This window comes from Chiloscyllium punctatum, chromosome 28 (assembly GCF_047496795.1).
Source record: "Chiloscyllium punctatum isolate Juve2018m chromosome 28, sChiPun1.3, whole genome shotgun sequence".
NCBI classification, from domain to species: domain Eukaryota; kingdom Metazoa; phylum Chordata; class Chondrichthyes; order Orectolobiformes; family Hemiscylliidae; genus Chiloscyllium; species Chiloscyllium punctatum.
Genome location: NC_092766.1, coordinates 52,848,708 through 52,856,509, shown reverse-complemented (window position 1 = coordinate 52,856,509; position 7,802 = coordinate 52,848,708).

Sequence of the window (7,802 nt, the reverse complement as noted above, 5' to 3'; positions counted from 1 at the left end):
TCGTTCTGCTTTCAGCAAATTGTCTGTGCCTCTACTCTTTTCACCAAACGTATGACCTCATATTTTCCACAAAGTATGCCAATTGCAACTATTTTTTTCGAAGCACTCAGTCAGTTCAAGTCATTCTGCAGCATGCCCGCTTCATCAATAAAATCTGCCCTTCCACCTGTCACTGTGTCTTCTTCAAATGGAGCAACAACACCCTTAGTTCCTTTGAATGGATCATCCATCCATATTGTTAATAGATGTGGTGCCAACACTGACTTCTCTGAACTCCACTAATCACGGGCTGCCATCCTGGAAGAGACCACTTTACCCAACTGTCTGCCTTCTGCCAATCAGCCAAGACTCAATCCATGGCCTCTTATTCAGCAGTTTGCCATACTGCACCTTGAAATATGTCTGTGCAAATTCAAGATGGTCACCTCCACAGGCTTGACTTCATCTCACTTGCTCATGTCATCCAGTCCTGTTGGAGCAGACATTTCTTACAATTGAATCATTGCAAAACTGAAGGCTCTGACTTCAGTCCCAAACTCAAAATTCACTGCCTCGCCACTGAGTCGAAAGTGTGATACTAGAAAAGCACAGCAGGACAGGCAACATCCAATCGACATTTCGGGCACGAACCTTCATCAGGAAATTGGCTTGTGAACCGAAGAGTAGAGAGACAAATGGGAGCGGGTATGGCTGGGACAAGGTAGCTGAGAGTGTGTTCGGTGGATGGAGGTGGGGGTGATGATGATAGGTCGCAGCGCAGGGTGGAGCAGATACGTGCGAAGGAAGATGGACAGATAGGACTGTTCATGAGAGCGGCGGAAGCTTTGGACCTGAATGAATTTGGCTGTGTGGGAGGGAGAGTTGACGTGTTCGACCAGGAGCCAATGGCGTTGTTTGGTGCGGGTGTCCCGGAGATGTTTTCCGAAGCGGTCTGTACTTTGCATCCAATTTCGTCAATGTCGAGGAGACTGCAAAGGGAGCAATGGATACAGTAAATGTCATGCGTGGAAATGCAGGTGAAACACTGATGGACATGGTAGGGTCCTTTGGGGCCTTGGAAAGAGTTGAGGGCGGAGGAGTGGGTGGATGTTTTTCAAATCCCGTGCTGTAATGAGAAGGTTGCTGGGAGGGGACGGTGGTTTGGTGGGGGCGTGCACTTGGCAAGGGAGTCAAAGAAGAAATTACCTTTAGCGAAAGTGGATAGGGGTGGGGAGGGAAACAAATCTTATTTGGTCGGGTTCATTTGTAGCTGATGGAAATACGGGAGGATGACATGATGTCTACAGAGGTTGATGGATTTTAAAATGATTTAGACAGGAGCTCCGTCCTCGTCATAGTTTTAGGGATGGGGTTTGGGAGCGGAGTTGAGGAAAGTGGATGAGATGAGCTGGAAGGCATCATCGACCACGTGCTTGGATGAACTGCGTCACCACTGCTTCAATCTCCTCCCTGGCAATTGGCTAAGTCCTAAAAGACACGTCATAACCATGGTGACATTATTCACCTAGTGTTTTTAACCACGTATCCCCATAATCACCATGTCAGCCTACTTGCACTTCATTAACATCACAAACTCTTCCACGTCTCTGCTCTTCTGCAGCTCAATCTCAAATCCATTCATTTGGACGACACGGTCGTAATACACATCCATCTGTCATTTCAAATTCCCACCCTTCTTGTGTGCTAGTGAGGCAAGGAATGGGGAGAGAGAGCAGTTGAGCACGTGGCCACAGGGATGGTGCAGGAGGGAGGGTTTTGGATTCTTGGATAATGGGGGCTCTTTCTGGGCTAGGTGCGACCTCTAAAAGCAGGATGGTCTTAATCTGAACCAGAGGGTTACCAATATCCTGGGGGGATATTCGCTACGGCTATTGGGGTGTGTTTAAACTAGTCCAGCAGGGGGATGGGAACCAAAATTGCAGTTCAAGTATAGAAAACGTTGAGAGCAGGGAGGTACAAAATCAAGTGTCAGGGATGCAAGATAACACCGACAAGAAAGAAGTTGGTTTGGAGTGTGTCTACTTCAACGCCAGGAGCATCCGGAATAAGGTGGTTGAAATTGCAGCATGGGTTGGTACCTGGGAATTCGTTTTTATGGCCATTTAGAAGACATGAATACAGCAGGGACAGGAATGGGTGTTGCAGGTTCGGGGATATAGATGTTTCAGTGAGAACAGAGAAGAATATGAAAGAGGGGGAGGTGTGGCATTGTTGGTCAAGAAGAGTATTACAGTTGCAGAAAGGATGTTTGGGAACTCGCCAACTGAGGCAATATGGGCTGTAGTTAGAAACCACGGGAAATGAGATGTCACCCTGTTGGGAGTTTTCTGTAGGCCTCTGAATAGTTTCAGATATGTAGATGAAAGTTTAGCAAAGATAATTCTCGATAGCAGTGACAGAGACACGGTAGTTGTCATGGGGACTTCAACTTTCCAAATATTGACTGAGAACACTATAGTACGAGTACTATAGATGGGTCAGTTACTGTCCATGTGTGCGGGAGGGCTTCCCGACACAGAATGTAGACAGGCCAACAAGGGGCGTGGCCACATTAGATTTGGTACTGGGCAATGACCAGGCCAATTATCAGACTTGGAAGTAGGTGAGCACATTGGTGATAAATATCACAATTCTGTTATGTTTACGTTTGTCATTGAGATGGATAGGTGTATACCACTGGGCAAGAGTTACAGCTGGGGGAAAGGGAATTATGATGCGATTAGGCAAGATTTAGGAAGCATAGGACAGCAAGGAAACTGCAGTGGATAGGCACATTGGAAATGTGAAGCTTATTCAAGGAAACGCTACTGTGTTTCCGAGATAAGTATCTACCTGTCAGGCAGGGAGAAAGCTGTCAAGAGCGGAAGCCGGGGTTTACGAAGGAAGTAGATTCTCTGGTCAAGAGGAAGAAGAAGGCTTATGTTTCGATGAGATGCGAAGGCTCAGTTAGGGTGCTTAGGGTTACAAGGTAGCCAGGGAAGACCTAAAGAGACAGCTCAGATGATCCAGGAGGAGACATGAGAAGTTGTTGGCGGATAGTATCAGGGTAAACCCTAAGGCTTTCGATAGGTATTTAAGGAATAAAAGAATGACGAGAGTAAGTTTAGGGCCAACCAGTGATCGTAGTGGGAAGTTGTGAGTGGAGTCAGAGGAGATAGGGAAATCACCTAATGAATACTTTTCAACAGTATTCAGTCTAGAAAGCGACAATGTTGTCGAGGAGAATACTGAGATACAGAATACTAGACTAGGTGGGATTGAGGTTCACAAGGAGGAGGTCTTAGAAATCCTGCAGAGTGTGAAAATAGATAATTCGCCTGGGCCGGATGAGATTTATCCTAGGATCCTCTGGGAAGCCGGGGGAGATTGCTGAGCATTTGGCATTGAACTTTAAATCGTCATTGTCTGCAGGAATAGTGCCGTAAGACTGCAGGATAGCAAATGTGGTTCTCATGTTCAAGAAGGGGAGTAGAGACAATCCTGTTAATTATCCTGTGAGCCTCACTTCAGTTGTTGGTAAAGTGTTGTAAAAGGTTATAAGAGATAGGATTTATAATCATCTGGAAAATACTAGTTTGATTAGGGATAGCATGGTTTTGTGAAGAGTAGAGCGTACCTCACAAACCTCACTGATTTCTTTGAGAAGGTGACCAAACAGGTAGATGAGAGTAAACCGGTTGATGTTGTGTATATGGATTTCATCAAGGCGTTCGGTAAGGTTCCCCACAGTAGGCTATTTTACAAATGTGGATGAATGGGATTGTGGGAGATGTAGCAGTTTGTATCAGTTATTGGCTTGCTGAAAGAAGACAGAGGGTGGTGGTTGATGGGAAATGTTCATCCTGTCGTCCAGTTACCAGTGGTGTACCGCAAGGGTCGGTGTTGGGTCCACTGCTGTTAGTCATTTTTATATATGAGGGCGTAGAAGGGTGTGTTAGTAAATTTGCAGACGACACTAAGTTCGGTGGAGTTATGGATAGTGATACAGGATGTTGTAGTTTACAGACAGACATAGGTAAGCTACAGAGCTATGCTGTAAGGTGGCAAATAGAATTTAATACAGAAAAGTGTGAGGTGATTCATTTTGTCGGAGTAACCAGAATACAAAGTATTGGGTTAATGGTAAGTTTCCGGGTAGTGTAGATGTGCAGAGAGATCTCGGTGTTCAGGTACAGAGATCCTTGAAATTTGCCACCCAGGTGGACTGGGTTGTTAAGAAATCATACAGTGTTTTAGCTTTTATTAATGGAGGAATCGAGTTAAGGAAACATGAGGTCATGCTACAGCAAAACAAAACTCTAGTGCGGCCCCACTTAGAGTATTGTGTGCAGTTCTGGTCACCACGTTATAAGAGGAATGTTGAAGCCTTGGAAAAGGTGCAGAAGAGATTTACTCGGATGTTGCCTGGACAGGAGGGAAGGTCTTACGAGGAAAGTCTGAGGGACTTGTGGTTATTTTCGTTAGAGAGAAGAAGGTTGAGAAGTGACTTAATAGAGACATATAATATAAACAGAGGGTTAGATAGGGTGGAGAGGGAGAGCCTTCTTCCAAGAATGGTGACAGTGAGCACGGGGGGGCACAGTTTTAAATTGAAGGGTGATAGATATAGGAACGATGTCAGAGATAGTTTTTTTACTCAGAGAGTAGTAACGGTGTGGAATGCTTTGCCTGCAATGGTAGTGTATTCGCCAACTTTAAGTACGTTTGGGTCGTAATTGGACAAGCATATGGACGAACATGGAATAGTGTTGGCTAGATGGGCTTCACATTGGTATGACAGGTCGGCGCAAAATTGAGTGCCGAAGGACCTGTACTGCGCTGTAATGTCCTATGTTCTATGAATTATGGTCTAACTCCCTCTGCTTCTATTCAAGGGTATACTTGCGTTCTGTTCACTGTTTCAATGTGCATTACCTGAATGACAATTTTACAAACACCCATTTTCCCAAATGTGCACTGAGCCTTCGCAGCTTTATCTTTCCACAAGGGCTCCCACATGGTGGAAGGGAAGGAGTTGCCGGTTATTCACCCAAAGATGTAATCCTGAGGTCTTCCAATACCTTCACTGCATGTGGGAGAACTCACCACAAGGGTTGATCACCCATCACTGAGCAGCTAAATTTCAAAGTTTTCATCATTTTCTACAAATCTCTTGACTGTCTTCCCTCTGTCCATCACTGTCAAGTCTTCCAGGCCACACAAGAGCAAATAGAGTTTGTCAATAGGTTGCCAACAGCCAGCGGACACGTCACCCAAGATTATGTTTTAAAGTGCTCTCTCAGATATCTGCATTACCTCGAATTCCAACCTCTGGAGCATGTTCGATTTGAACTGTTTCACGTTTGGTGCCTAAACGTTATCTGCCAAGGCAAGAAATTATGAAATCTCGTAGCTATGTAAATTGCACCAGGCTATAGGAAAGGAATTACTCGCCAAGTAATTTAGAAAAAATGTAATACATGCTAAAATCAGGGCAATATATTGGTATCAATCCTACATCGTGTCTTTTATAAAGTAGGAAAGCCAAAGCTTTTACTCTGACGGAGTTTAAACAAATATTGATCCCTGTCACATTATGAGATATTGGGAAACTGACAAAGTGTTATATCAAACAAGTGATCAAAGAAGTGGGTTTCAAGTCGTATTTAGTCACACAAAACGAAGCTTGTATCACAAAATTGAGATGACTGATGTTTTTCTGCTAGAGTCATCGTCTTTTGTCAGTCTCAAAACGGTGCCTGGGTTAGTGCTTCCATAGCTCAGTGATTCAAGCTCTGGTTATGTAAACCCAGGGTTGTAACCTCGAATTTCACTGCGGCCTTACTGAATTTTCTTGCAACTATTGCAGCAGGCATCCGAACGTTCGTTCTCTATGTTGTTAGGACTTATTTTTGACGGAACAGCTGCAAGTTACTTTTTACGCAGACTAGGCCGCATCTGTTTGAGTTTAGAAGTCCACATCCGTGTTTTTCCTTCGAGGAACATGAGGATGACAAGCTTCTGATGCGAAGAATGCCTTCGTTTGGCAGGAAGGACAACGGGATGCATAAAAGCAGTAAAGTAACTGTGAAACAGTGGGGGGCGAAAACGGACAGGGATGCGGCTGTGTGATTCCTTTCCTTATGTAGAGAGAGGAATCTGTTGGAATTCAAATGAAACAAGTCGGAGGCCTGAAGAGCACAGCTAGCCAGGCTGCCTCAGAGGTGGAGAGGTACTAATTATTCACGATTGTGGCAGTCCTTGAAGGACAGCCTCCTGCCTGGTTACCTAATAATAATGTAAACAGAATCGGCTTTTAAAGCTAGTACTGAAGAAAGAAGAGGCTAAACGGGTCAATTCCTCATTTTATGGAAGTTGGGCTCTGATGAGGCCTTTGTCACTTTCAAAAGATGTGTCTGGATAGTTCCGCCTATTGGGCAAAATGATGTTCAGATCTCCGGCAGTTCATAAACAAATTTGATGGTGTCTGACTTCAGTCTCATTCACTGGTTCAGTTGAGATTAAAACCTTGCAGGGAAAGTCTCATTCAGATGAACACTTCAGACGTCAGGCTGTAGGCCCATTAGTGGAAACTGGAAATGAGTATATTTGGAAGTTTGATGACTGGCACTGACATAATGTATTATTCTGTGCTGTAAAAGCACGGTTTCACGAACACTCTTTTTTGGAAGGAATTTCTCATCACAGGAAAAGAAAGTTATGCTGTTCAGAGAAGACACAATTGCACATGCCATCCTTCCTGGTCGAATAGTGGTTACGATGTAGCGCTTTCACCGCTGTGGTTTGGGTTAATTTCTTGCTCAGGGAATCAGGATTTATTGTTCCTGATAAGGGCAACAACAAAAGTAGAGCATCTCTGACAGGAATCGCATTTCAAACGCGTCCGCATGTGCCTTGCATAATTGTACAGGGCCGCAAGGTAGCTCAGTTGTTATCACTGCTGCCTCACAGCGCCAGAACATGATTTGCCTACGACTGGGTCGACTGTCAGTACGGTGCCTATTCAGGAGCAAATGAAGAGAAAAAGGGGAAGGAATTGTTCCGTGATGGTTAATCCCTGGAGAATTGGTGTGCATTTGTTGAATCGAATCGCCAGTTTCTGAACTGTAGGCATTCTATGTTCCCTTATTGTGTTGCTTTAGCACATGGGAGAAAAGTGAGGAAAAACAGTCACGACCCAATCAGTGATTGATCCATTGTGCAACAACCAACGGATTCACTTTTGACTGAACTAGCTCCCATTTTCCCTACATTGATAATGGCCGTATATAGCATGAGAGACGGTTTTCATGTGTTGTTTTGGCCCCAGCATCCTTTCTCAACATGCATTATACTGGGACATAAAGAGATGATAAAAGACATGGATGGCGATGACTGGAATGAAAAGACGTCAGGAAGAATGGACAACGTTTACTTGGAAACAGAGAAATGGGAAGGAAGCCAACGATGCAGTGGGGGATAATGCGATTTGAAAAGACAAAGCGGGGTTTCATGGGATGGTGGAACAGAGAGTAAACAGGAGGGAAATTCCCTCATTCGGATGCATCTATATCTAGAGTATAGAACTTGAAAACCAGCGATGAATCATAAAGAGAAGTTTGGAACACGCTTGTTTTTTCTTTCTACAGCTATTGAACTCGAAAATGATTACTTTTTCTCAGGAAAGATTATTCAGAAGCTGATTCTAAAATATTTGTAAAGACGTGTGCAGACACACAAGGAGTGAATTTCACCGGGACAGGGAGTCTGGGCGGCCAGGATGGGTAAGCGTTAGGTGCACACTCTCTAATTGGTTAACATTA